Raw genomic sequence first — 12,542 nt, 5'->3', positions numbered from 1 at the left:
GGATCGCCACGTTTGCTGCTTCACCTTTTATGTTGGCTAATAGTATAGCCGAGACCTGCTTGAAGTCTTTCAGTAATTTCATACCAAGAGTTAAAGCGGGTTCTGGACCATATTCATCTTGAATTTGTTTTAGCACATCTGGTATTACCGAAATGGATGGAACACCGTGCGTTTTTGTGTAGATGGAAGCAAAGACTGTACCCCAAGTGTCACAGTCCTCAATGTGTGGTGCGATTCCCATTGGAAGGCAGATAGTCAGAATCCTGTGCTTTTCTAGCGGGGTGGTGTCAGGAAACACCGCCTCTATTTGGGTGATTTTTTGCGCTAGCCAGAATGGTATTTGTTCCCGTTTAGCCGGTACTTTACCTAGGCAGGACTGGATGTTCTGTGGTGTAATTTTATTTGTGTTCCCCTGGTGAGGGGTCAGCTGTGGGAGTTTAATCGCTGGCTGAATTGTTGAAGTCCGCATCACATACTGGACTAATTGTCTATGTATTTTTATTAATTGTTTTAGCTGTGTTAACAGCTCTGCTGCCGGCATCTCATTGATGTCTGGATGTGGTGTGTATCCGGCTAGGACCGGCCACGTTGCTCCTGGTCTACCTAAAGGACCGAGCCTGGTGATGTGATTAATATGTTTTAGGGCGCCATCAAATAAGAGCAAATGCTCTTGAAATTTGAGTGGTACTTCCACCTCCTCGAAAGGAGTGTACTCATTAGGAGGTTCCTCTATTTTGTAATAGTGGAAGTACTTTGTTACAGCATTTGCTGCTGGAAAATGTATCCATGAATAGTATACCTCTGTCTGCCGATATTCGTGTGCCTCAATTACGAATATGACTGTGCCACCTCTAGGTGTCAGTCCATTTTCTATAAGTTTTAGGGTTATAGATCTCCTTTTGATGACCGGGATGAATATTATATCCTGGTCTGCTGCCTGCATGGTAGCATCAGCTGCTGCGAGTTCAGTTGCTAATCTAACTGCCTCTCTTTCATCCTCATTCTCTGACATTTTACTGACAGGATGGTTATTTCTTTTGTTTGCAGATCAGGTTTCTTATGGAAACAAAGGTTAGATGCACAATATTTTGGAACTGTTTATCCTTCAACGTTGACTATACCAAGAACCATACATAGGAGTTCCCTCCTGCGAGGTCTGGCGGATATAACCTTTCACCCACTCCAGACGTCTTTGGAGTATTATGGGAAAAGGGGTCTGAGTGAGAAAGCACGACTGAGTTACTCTAAATGTCTTACGTTAGTTTTATCGCCCTTTCCAAACGCGTTGGGCGCCATGTAGTGTAGTTCCTATCATCCCAATAGGCTCTGCGCATTGGAATAATACCTACAGCAGTAAAGGCCTAGACCAGACGTTAACTAGGTCTACTACTGTCGATACTAGACTTAAAGTTTTGGGTTTGCCAGCTTAGCTCAGAGTTCACTAGAAACTTTCTCGAATGTTCAAGGAGGAATTAACTTCCCTGATTAGACAAGAAGGGATTTAGTTTCTGACAACCATAGAACATGACAACTTTGCTCTCCCCTAATCAAGAGTAAATCTCGAGAGTCGTGTGAACAAAAGGCAAATTATTTTACTCAGTCAGTACGTGCATTCTTAGTCTCATCAGAATGTAGAGAAAAGGAAGAGACGGGCGTGTTCAATAAAAAGGTGTTATTTATTGATCAGTCTCTTTTCTCATACAAGAGAAATGGATCGATATTATTGCAATACTTATAGTTAAGTAAAGTGCATACATTAAAAGCAATAGTATAAAATAATACTGTAAAAACATTGATATGGTTTCTAAGCCATAAGATGTTTTAAAATGAATAAAATATATTACATACACATATACATTTGACTAAACGTACTCAACTGGTGTTTCTAAATACGCCTACCCCGTGTACCTGACCTAAGCCTAATACGTGGGCGGGAATAGAAAGTTACAGTTTAAGTTAAGTTTGTTTTTGCCAAGTGAATAACTAAAGAATTCTCTGTGAGGGGTTATTCAGTTCTGTACCTGGAAGTTAGGATGAATGAGGAATGGTATCTCTCTCTCTGGTCTCGATATTCCAGGCTGCCTGCGAGGGCTGCCCAGAAACGCCGGTGCTGGATTCTCGGCAGGAGAAAGCAGCGCGTCTCTCAGCGCGTCAGGAAGGCGGGGCTGCTGCCAGCGGGGTCTGCTCTGCTCTTGGCTTCGGCAAGTATGGCTGCTCCGTCTCGTCACCACGCGTGTGTTTTAAATAGGGCAAGATCGGTAATATTTATACCTTTAAGGTGCCGAGATTGACGTAAGGATGGACATAGATACGTCAATAAGGATGTCATACGACTTGCTCGTTAGCACATTCTTTTACTGAAGTTCTCGGTGAAATCAAAACAATGGCCGCAGGGTTTTGCCCAGGTTGTCATAGGTTTGATTTGTTATGAGAACTCCGTATGCCTTATCAGGGGCTGGAGGAATATCGCTTGTCTAATTAGATCGCAAGCGTTATGACCTAATCAGATAACACGTTCCTGTGCCGTAGTGTGACTGCGTCAGATAACGGTATCTGCATCATGGGGGTTTTCTGCCTCATGGGCTGACTGCTAGTTAACTTGTTGGTTTGTTTAACTAGAATAGGGTCAGGAATAGGGGGATCGATTCAGAACCTATAGGAATACATCACAGTGGGACATGCACCGAACAGTATTCATTTGCAGACTATGATTTCGTAAGAACACACACACAAGCCAATACAAAGCTTGGGAGGAGTCAGACCCCACAAAGTACAGACAACAGATCGCATCGCAAGCGCTGTTTAGGCTCAACCAAAAAATTGCCTTTTATGATGCACCAGACAGTTTGTTTCTGCTTTGCTCCAAACTGAGATGGCCCTTTCTTTCTCAAGCCCCCGCTTTCCACTGTCATCCCACTATTAACTTTAGAACCTTGCAGCCCACTTTATCAATATGTATCTCAAGGGAAGTAAACGCTGAGCTCCCCAAGATGATTCCCCCATCTACTACCCATCATTCTGCTCATCAGCCTCCTGGGACATACATTTAAACCACAATTACTAGGAAACATCCAGCTGGTCATTAAGTTTGTATATTAACTGTTAATTTCATGCCATAACCACCAATTCACTATACCAATTCACGCCTGGTGGGCAGGAAGCAAGATTTCCTGTTTCTGAGCACACATAACTTTACCATCACAAGAGATGTGGCAAACCATCTCTGCTAGTGCAGGGTAATACCAGGAATTTCATAGACATTGTGCAGTTTGACAATGTGTGCTGAGCAAGAAAAGTTGTACACTTACACAGTTCTCACTGACATAAAGTTCCTAAGGTCCAACTCCATTTCACTTAGGCCCTGGCTCCATCTTGGATAATGGAGGTGACCATCTTCTACATCTTAGACCGTGGAAGTTTTCGTATTTTTTAAATTTATACAAATTTATTGTCATGTCTGCCATTTGACAGATGTTGTCTGACCTTATCTTTCTAACAACTGTAAAAGCATCAAGCCAGTCAACTAATGACATAGATGTAACACCTGATGTGACATTCTTCTAGGCCGATTATCTACTTTCCACCATGTCAAGTATAAATAAGAACACATTCAGATATATAGACGAAATAGTGTAGCCTGAATTGGTATTCTTTTACCTTATATGTTCATAAGGAAACGTCTGGGACACACACCTTGATGCACATAATCTATGTCAGACATTCTTAAACTTATGTCAGAAATTGCCATTTTTTATAAGATTTATTATATAAAGGCTTACACTCAGCCACTTGCCAGGAGAGTTATTCTCAGAATATTGCACAAGACTCTGCCAGAGACGGTCTCAACTACTGCCGGCATACTTCCCACTTCATAGATGCTGCATCTCGACTCAAGCCCGGAGCTTATAACGCTGAGTCCCAGAGGAAGACAGCTCGCTCAGCGTGTGTTTGCCCTTTGCAGGAAAACTGTCTTCATGCCTCCACTGATAAAGATAGCCTTATCTGTCAAAAAGGAATGCAGTGCTTCTCTTCTCCCTAAGAAACTCTAGACTGCAAGTTGCTCTGCCTTCCAAGCTGTCTTAGTGTTGCACTAGAAGTAGGCCTTAGGGTGCCAGGTTTTAGATGACATGTTTCTAGAAATGTTCATTGTATTCTTGCTATTTATAAAGGTGCCTTCTTGCTGTTTTTATATTATTTTGCGAAGTTGTTTTAAATGTACTGAGAAACAGATTGTTCCTATAGTTTTTTACTTAAAAGTGTAAATTCTTCTTAGTGCAGTGGAAGTGTGATATTTTGAATACCAAAAGAGGTCTTCTACTGTTACCACAGTGTCCCTAAACTCCATAGGAATTTTTAGTAACCCAAAAGCTATAACTGTTTTTCAATATCATGTCTTTTAAACATAGTAGTGTTCTCCTACAATAACTTGTCTCTCACATTATTCGCTGCTGCATTGAACCATGTTCACCTGTGTCAGCTGTGGGTGGGAAAGCACACCTTGTAGAGCTATGCCACAGTCATAGCTTATGCAACAGTTGGCTTCCGACATGGGGCTTGTATCTTGTGCCAATGCCTTGAGTAGTTATTTCACTATTCACACATATTTGAACCATTATTACGTCTTATGGAGACATCCTTAGTAATCATGGTTACCTATACTGGTGATAAGGTAGCACCTATTTCCGCAGGTTTGTCAAGCTTGACTCATTAAAAGTTATTGCTCATTCTGTGGATTTTCTAATACTTTGCAACGTTCACATGAATCCTTCACTATGGCAGCACCTATTGTGATTGGGGCCAATTACAGGGAAGGAGTTACTCAGCATCTTAAAGCTCGAGGTGTCCTCAATGAGTGATATGCAGTTACTTTTTTAATAGCTGCACATGCAGTGTATGCCTTTGAGACGTTTTACTCATGGGTGGAGTTCAAGGCCATTGATGTTGCCTCAGGGCAGTTTCATGCCTGTGCAGTTGTAGATCTCCCAATACATTATGTGCCTTACCCAGATTTGGAAATTCCTTTCACTTACCAGGAACAACAGAATTGGTTTGCTGGTCAATTGTAACACATGCATAGAAATGTCTGTCTGGGGTTCCTGAGCAATGAAAGGTCTTTGTGGCCAGTCTTGGCTGCCTACACTCCCATTCCCTGCCCTAACAATTTCCCAAATGCTGAGATGGTATGGGTGTTAAATTACAGCCACCTTATACAGAAGAGTTGTATAGTTGTACCACATGCATTCAACTCCAGACCTGCTGTTGGAGTGTGACTTGCCGCTCCCGCACAGGCACAAACAATTAGTCTAATAACTACAATGGGGGGTGATGAAATGGGACAATCCGGCACTCAGTCTGTGTCTACCACAATGTTTCAAATCTAGATGTAGGTAGTACTCCAAGGAAAAGGGTGTCCTCCCAGCACCCTAAATACTCTTGAATAGAAAACTAAGCCCTGAGCACATGCACACGAGTGTCCCAAAAATGTCCAAAAATAACCACATCTAACAATGTAAACAGAAAGTCCATGTATGTAAAGAACATCCCATTGTGTGCTAATCAATTAGTTGTAAGTAAACAACAACAAAATGCCAGTGCTATTGCACAACTCTTATTTTTCACAGGGTGTATCGAAAGGAAACAATATCACCGTCAACCACTTTTTCCGTTGGATTTAATGAATACTTTTTTTTCTCCAAAATTTACATCAATAAATAACTGAAACCAAAGTCTATTTGATTCAAAAGTTTAGAAAAACAATCAAGCTTCCTTTACCCACAGACTCTCTCCAAGGACAATCTTTCACTCATACAACCTTCTTTTGTGTACCCTCTGAAGACACCTTCGCTAACACACTCCTCAACACAATCAATCATACAATGTACTACCCTCACATCCCAGCACACTCATTCCCTGCTTGCAACCTTTCCAATTTGAACAATTACACACACTATACATAATATAGGGAAAAATTCCATAGACATAATGGCCAAGCAAAACGATTCACTGAATCAGACGATTATTAGATTTTACAGAAATGTTTACAATCTTGGTTGGCCATACAAAAAAGGTTGACGCGTTTCGACCCCATTCACAAACGGGGTTCTCATCAGGACCCAAAAGCTTATTTTGTACTGAAAGATCAGTCGATCTCTACTGTGTTCTCATGAACTCTCAAGCAATAAAACGCTCGATTGGCAAATTAAGAGAAGATAGGTCCCTCGTCAAACGTTTCAGAACCGGACTCCTAAATGTTCTGTTTGTAGACACTTGTTGAGCCCGAGTTCTTTTCCTTTTAGTGTTGAAGTAGATGCGGCTCATTTTATGTTTTTTCTTTGTGTATCTCGTGAAAGCAAGGGCGACTTTGATCTCCTAGAGGACTAGACTTAGAGTATTTAGTCTACACCAGCTCAGGTCTTATCTTACGAAACGGGCTAACACCAACGCTTTTTCAAATTTCAGTCCGCCACGATTGGGGTGAAGAAATGGGGCAATCCGGCGCACAGTCTGTGTCTACCCCAATGTTTTAACTCTAGATGTAGGTAGTGCTCCAAGGGAAAGGGTGTCATCCCAGCACCCTAAATACTCTTGAATAGAAACCTAAGCCCTGACCACATGCACACGAGTCCAAAAATAACTACATCTAACAATGTAAACCGAACGTCCATGTTTGTAAAGAACATCCCATTGTGTGCTAATTAATTAGTTAGCCCATGATGGGATGTGCCCGGGCAATGGCAAAGGTACTTGGAATTCAAACTACATTATAAACTACAAGATGGCGCAGGCTGTACAATCTGCCGTCTTACTTGAAAGTTTCACTGCTGCACTAAGGTGGCGGGTGTCTTTGGAAGGACAGGGAAAATGTACATAAGCACACGTGATAACTGGGCTTTGGGCAACGGATAACGAGGACAGAGGTAGACTTTGTTTCCCGCACTTGGGTAAGAACCGCGGTATTCATGTTAGCATCCCCAAGGGAGTTGGGACTTTTTCCATAATGCATGTGGCTTTCAGACCTTCTTTTAAGATTTAACCCATATGACTGATTTATACGGTATGCATATTCGCGCTTCAAGTACTCTTTTTGGCGATGATCATGGCATTTTGACAGTTTCGAGTAACGTTCTTTTAGCTAAAGGATTCTCGCCCCAGCTGAAATATGTTTAAAAGACATGATATAGCATAGTTGTGCATTACTTTTGTGACTTGCGTAATTACAGCTTACCATTTGGATGATTAAAGGGTTCACGGCTTACTGTTTGGGTGCCTTAAAAGATAGTTGTCTCATAAACGTTGATCCATTTGTGAGATGAGTGATACTATTATGGACTAGACAGAGACATGTATTTGTTTACATTTTAGGAAGTATCACCAATAAGCATATGAATATCTACTTTACCTGGACTGAGACACGAATAGGATATTTCAGATAGGACCGTCATATGCTAGAGGTAGATGTGATATATATGTTGAATCTGGCATCACGGTTTATGGTATGTATACTCATGTGCTTTTATATAAATTAATACACTTTCGCGTTTCCCTCATCTAGACTGACCTAAACTTTTAACAGGCATTGTTTCATTTTGTTACTGAACTAGCACAAGCTGCTTCTAGATTAGTTTATTATTAAAACCCTGTCTTGCATTCACCAACTTTCCTGGTGGCAGTGGCCTTTGTGAACACTATGGCACTTGTGAAACCCAACGTGTAACATGGCATGTACTGTTTTTCTACTTGTTTGTTTTGACTAGGCACGAAATTGCCTCTGGGTTTTAATTAATATGATATCCACGGTCTGGAATGTAATTTCATCACCAGTGGTTTGGTGTCTTGTATATTGATATATGTATACATTGAGACTATATTGTATAACCCTGAAAAAGTTGTAGGGTGACTTTAAACCTGAAGACAAAACTGTGTTGGCTGGTGTTAGGCTGATGTGACTACCAGAATAAAATGAACTCTGGGCAAAAACAAGAATAAGATGTGAAGATCATTTTTGGTAATTTTTGGGATACTCATGTGTTAGAACCGGGAGTCTCTGGTTGGCAGAGGTAAGTACCTTAGCCCAAGTAGGGACCCCTGGTTCCGGTCAGGGCGACGGAATAACCCTCTGAGATAACCCCTGCTCACCCTCTAGGTAGCATGGCGCGAGCAGTCTAGGCTAAACAGAGGCAATGTGGATAACATTTGCACTTAACACAACAATAATCCCCAATCCACCACAAACTGAGACCACACAGGTACGTATATTTTATAAAAATATATAGCTTTATCTAGTTTCAGCATGTAAATGAAGCAGTTGTATGATAATCACTTCTTTAGACAACTTAGCATTTCATCTTACAGGTTGCACTTAATTTCTAGGATGGTACTTGTAAATAGGCAGTTCTTGTCATTTAAAACAATAGTCTCAGGTTCCAAACAAAAATAGTCTCTAGTCTCTCAGATCAGGGGTCTAAAAATAATGCCCCCTGGTTTCTCTTCGATCCGCTCTAAAAACGAGCAATAAACACAATGCCCCCTTTGGCCCCCACCTCGGGGCTTCAAGCGCTGTCAATGCGCTTCTGCGCGAGGCTCGGGGACTCTTTCTCGTCCCAGGTGCAGCCTCGCGCCTCCTTGAAACTCAGGCGCGCCGGACGTGCAGATTGCACGCGTCCCCGCCATGGCCGGTCCCCTTTCCTCTCCTGCCCGCTCTCGACAATCCAACGGCGGCGGGGGAGGCGGTGAGGCTCACCTGGTGGGGGGACGGCTGGCCAGGGGTGCGGGACGCTTCCAAGTCCCTCGGCGGGGTCAGATCTCTTCCCCGGTCCCGGCGGTGATCTCCCGGCTCCTCGGCAGCTTCAGTCGAGGCAGCCAATACCGTCGCGGCTCTCCAGACGAGCCCCTCTGAGCGCGAGGCCGCCAACCAATGGCAGCGCGGCCTCGCCGATGACGCTACGCTCCGCGGGCCAATCACGGCCCGATCCTGCCGATGACGCTGCACCGCACGGGCCAATCCTGTCGCGGCGTTAGTGAGGGGGCTCGGCTCCCTCCACCAATGGGGGCGCGGCGGCTTCGTTCTTCGCCGCGGCAGCTCCTGGACCTCGGAGCAGATTGCGGGGGTTTTTCCTGGCCCCGGGCCGCGGTGGTGATTTGGCGGCAAAGGGTTTTCAAGGGCGCTGGTCTCGACTAGACCCCCCTCTCGACCTTGCCACCACCTGGGAGCGGATTTCACGAGGGGAGGCTCCACAAGCCTCCGACCCTCACGATTAATGTGCCGATGAGCACACCAATCCCTTCCTCACGCTCCGCAGTCCAGCACCACGCGTCTCGGGTCCCAACAGCACGATGTTCCAGCCGTTTTCTGGGATAGCTTTAGGAACCTTTAGTCCTGGGTTCCCAACAGGAGGCCAGCTCTTCTCAGGCCCTTGGAGATTCAGTTGTAGACACAGCACACAGCAGAGTCTTGGCAGTTGCAAGTAGGCAGGGTCACAGCACACAGCAAAGCCCCTTTCTTCTCCTCAGCCACCAGGTAGACAGTAGAACAGGTCAGCCCTTAGAGCACACAGCAAGGCAAGCTTCCTTTGGTTCTCTAGCCGTCCTCCTTCCAGCCGAGGTTCCTTCTTGGTTTCAGAGTTTCAGAATCTAACTCTCTGTAGTCAGGGGTCCTTTCCTTATACCCCTCAATGGCTTTGAAGTCCTTTGAAGTCTTTGTGCATGGAGGCCCTTGGTCCAGTCTAAACCAGTTCTGGGGGTTGCGGAGCACTGAGGTGTCTCTGGTTTTCTTCTTCCTGTCAGCTTCAGGGCCAGGGGTGTCAGTTGACCACCAGGAGGGAGCTAGCAGGGGGAGGCAGACCAGCACAGCCCAGCACTTATCAGGCATTCCTTCCTCCCACCTCCCCGGCAGGCAGATGTGCCCTTTCATCCCCGGGATGGCTCCGACCCTCTCCTCTGGGGCTCTGCAGCCCCCCCTGTCACATCCAGACCAGGCAGGCATTCCACAAACCCAGGCACACAGAAAGGTTTAGACAAGAGAACAGCCACTTTCTAAAAGTGCTATTCTCCAACACAGGATTCAAAAACACCCTTCACTAAAAGATGTGTCATTAAATTCTGAGTTCAGGGATATCTTTCACTTATGTCCCATCTTGTTCCTATGGGAAGATAGGCTGGTATCACATGGGCCCAGTCTCCCCCATGTTACTCTATGGAGCAAGATAGCCTTACAGCAGTGAGCACATAAGATGGCTGCAGCCCACTACCAGAGCATACTACCTGCACTAGTACATGCTCTACCTTATCCATACACTGCACCCTGCCCAGGGGGGTACCTTGAGCCTTCCATAGGGGTGACTGATGTGCACAGACAGGGAAGGGTTAGGCCTAGCCAGTGGGGACACTGGCCAGGCTGACATGGCAGTCACTGACTGCACACAGGCTCTGCGCTGGCAGGCCTGAGTCACCATTTTAAAGCCACTCATGTGGGTGGCGCAATCTGCGCTGCAGGCCCACTAGTAGCATTTGTCATCACCAGCCCTGGCACACACAGTGCACTTTACTAGGGACTTCGTGGTGATACAAATATGCCAATCAGGTATATTCAATCAATATCACAATTTACAGAGGGAGCTCTTACACTCTGACACTGATCAGCAGTGGCAGAGTGTCCAAAGCATCTAAATCAGCAAAAACGAAATCCAGCACAGCATCAAAACACATGAGTCAGAGGCAAAAAGATGGGGGAAGAACCACGCCAAAAGGTGTCAGGTCTAACACGTGTCCCCTCCAGCTGAAAGTGGGGAGAACTACCCAACCTCTCGGGAGTCCTCATCACTAAGGCGGAAGAATCTGGACAGACCGTCAGCATTGGCGTGTTCTGTACCAGGGCGGTGCTCCACCGTAAAGTCCATCCCCTGTAGAGAGATGGACCACCTCAACAATTTTGGATTCTCACCCCTCATCTGCATTAACCATCTGAGGGGCCTGTGGTTGGTCTGAACACGGAAGTGAGTCCCAAACAGGTAGGGCTTCAGCTTCTTCAGAGCCCAGACCACAGCGAAAGCTTCTCTTTCAATGGCACTCCATTTCTGTTCCCTGGGGATTAGCCTTCGGCTAATGAAAGCCACTGGTTGATCTCCTCCCTCCTCATTGATCTGTGAGAGCACTGCTCCCACGCCTTGCTCTGAAGCCTCAGTTTGCACAATGAACTCACTGGAAAAGTCAGGTGCCTTAAGCACCGGTGCTGTGCACATGGCAGTTTTGAGGGTGTCAAAAGCAGTTTGACAGGCCTCCGTCCAATTCACTTTCCTGGGCTGATTTCTAGATGTCAGCTCTGTCAAAGGGGCCACGATGGTGCCATAGCCTTTGACAAACCGTCTGTAATACCCTGTGAGGTCTAAAAAGGCTCTCACCTCAGTCTGGGTCTTGGGGGGTTCCCAAGCCAGAATGGTATCAATTTTTGCCTGTAGGGGCGCCACCTTGCCACTCCCCACCTGGTGTCCCAAGTACACCACCGATCCCTGCCCTATCTGGCATTTACTGACCTTGATAGTGAGGCCTGCCTTCTGCAGAGCCTTCAACACCTCAGTGAGGTGTTGCAGGTGTTCCTCCCAAGTGGAGCTGAACACCGCAATGTCATCCAGGTAGGCTGCGCTGAATTGCTCCAGCCCTGTCAGTACCTGGTTGACCAATCTCTGAAATGTGGCGGGGCATTTTTCAACCCAAAGGGCATGACACGAAACTGGAAGTGTCCTTCTGGCGTTGAAAATGCTGACCTCTCCTTTGCCCCGTCAGTTAAGGCAATCTGCCAGTACCCTGAAGTCAAATCAAAAGTACTCAGGTACTGGGCAGCTCCCAACCGATCCACCAGTTAATCCGCTCTGGGGATGGGGTGCGCGTCAGTCTTGGTGACCGCATTGAGCTCACGGTAGTCCACGCAGAACCGAAGTTCTGGGGTGCCACCGGGGGTAGCAGCTTTCTTAGGCACTAAGACCACTGGGCTAACCCAGGGGCTGCTGAAGGGTTCAATAACCCCTAGCGTCAACATCTTGGAAACTTCCTCCTTAATGCTGGCTCTGACCTTGTCAGCCACTCTGTAAAACTTCTGTTTCACAGGCAGACTGTCTCCAGTGTCCACGTCGTGGACGCACCATTTGGTGACACCTGGGGTCAGGGAGAACAGGGAGGCGAACTGACCCAAGACTTGGCGACAGTCCTCCTGCTGCTCTGGAGTCAGGGTGGGGGAGAGGACCACACCATCCACTGACCCATCTTGCTCCTTGACTGCCAGGAGGTCAGGGAGAGGATCACTATCCTCCTCCCCTCCAGCATCTGTAGCCATGAGCATAGTTACTTCAGTCCTCTCAAAGTGGGGTTTGAGGCGGTTCACATGTAGCACTCTCAGGGGCTGCCTGGAAGTCTTCAGGTTAACCAAATAGGTAACCTCGCTCTTGCGCTCCACCACCTCATATGGCCCAGACCACTTGTCACGGAGCGCACAAGGCTCCACTGGCGCCATCACCCACACTTTCTGACCAGGGTGGAACTCAACCAGAGAA

The sequence above is a fragment of the Lissotriton helveticus genome, chromosome 1_1, assembly GCF_964261635.1.
Source record: "Lissotriton helveticus chromosome 1_1, aLisHel1.1, whole genome shotgun sequence".
NCBI classification, from domain to species: domain Eukaryota; kingdom Metazoa; phylum Chordata; class Amphibia; order Caudata; family Salamandridae; genus Lissotriton; species Lissotriton helveticus.
This window is presented reverse-complemented; position numbering follows the sequence as displayed.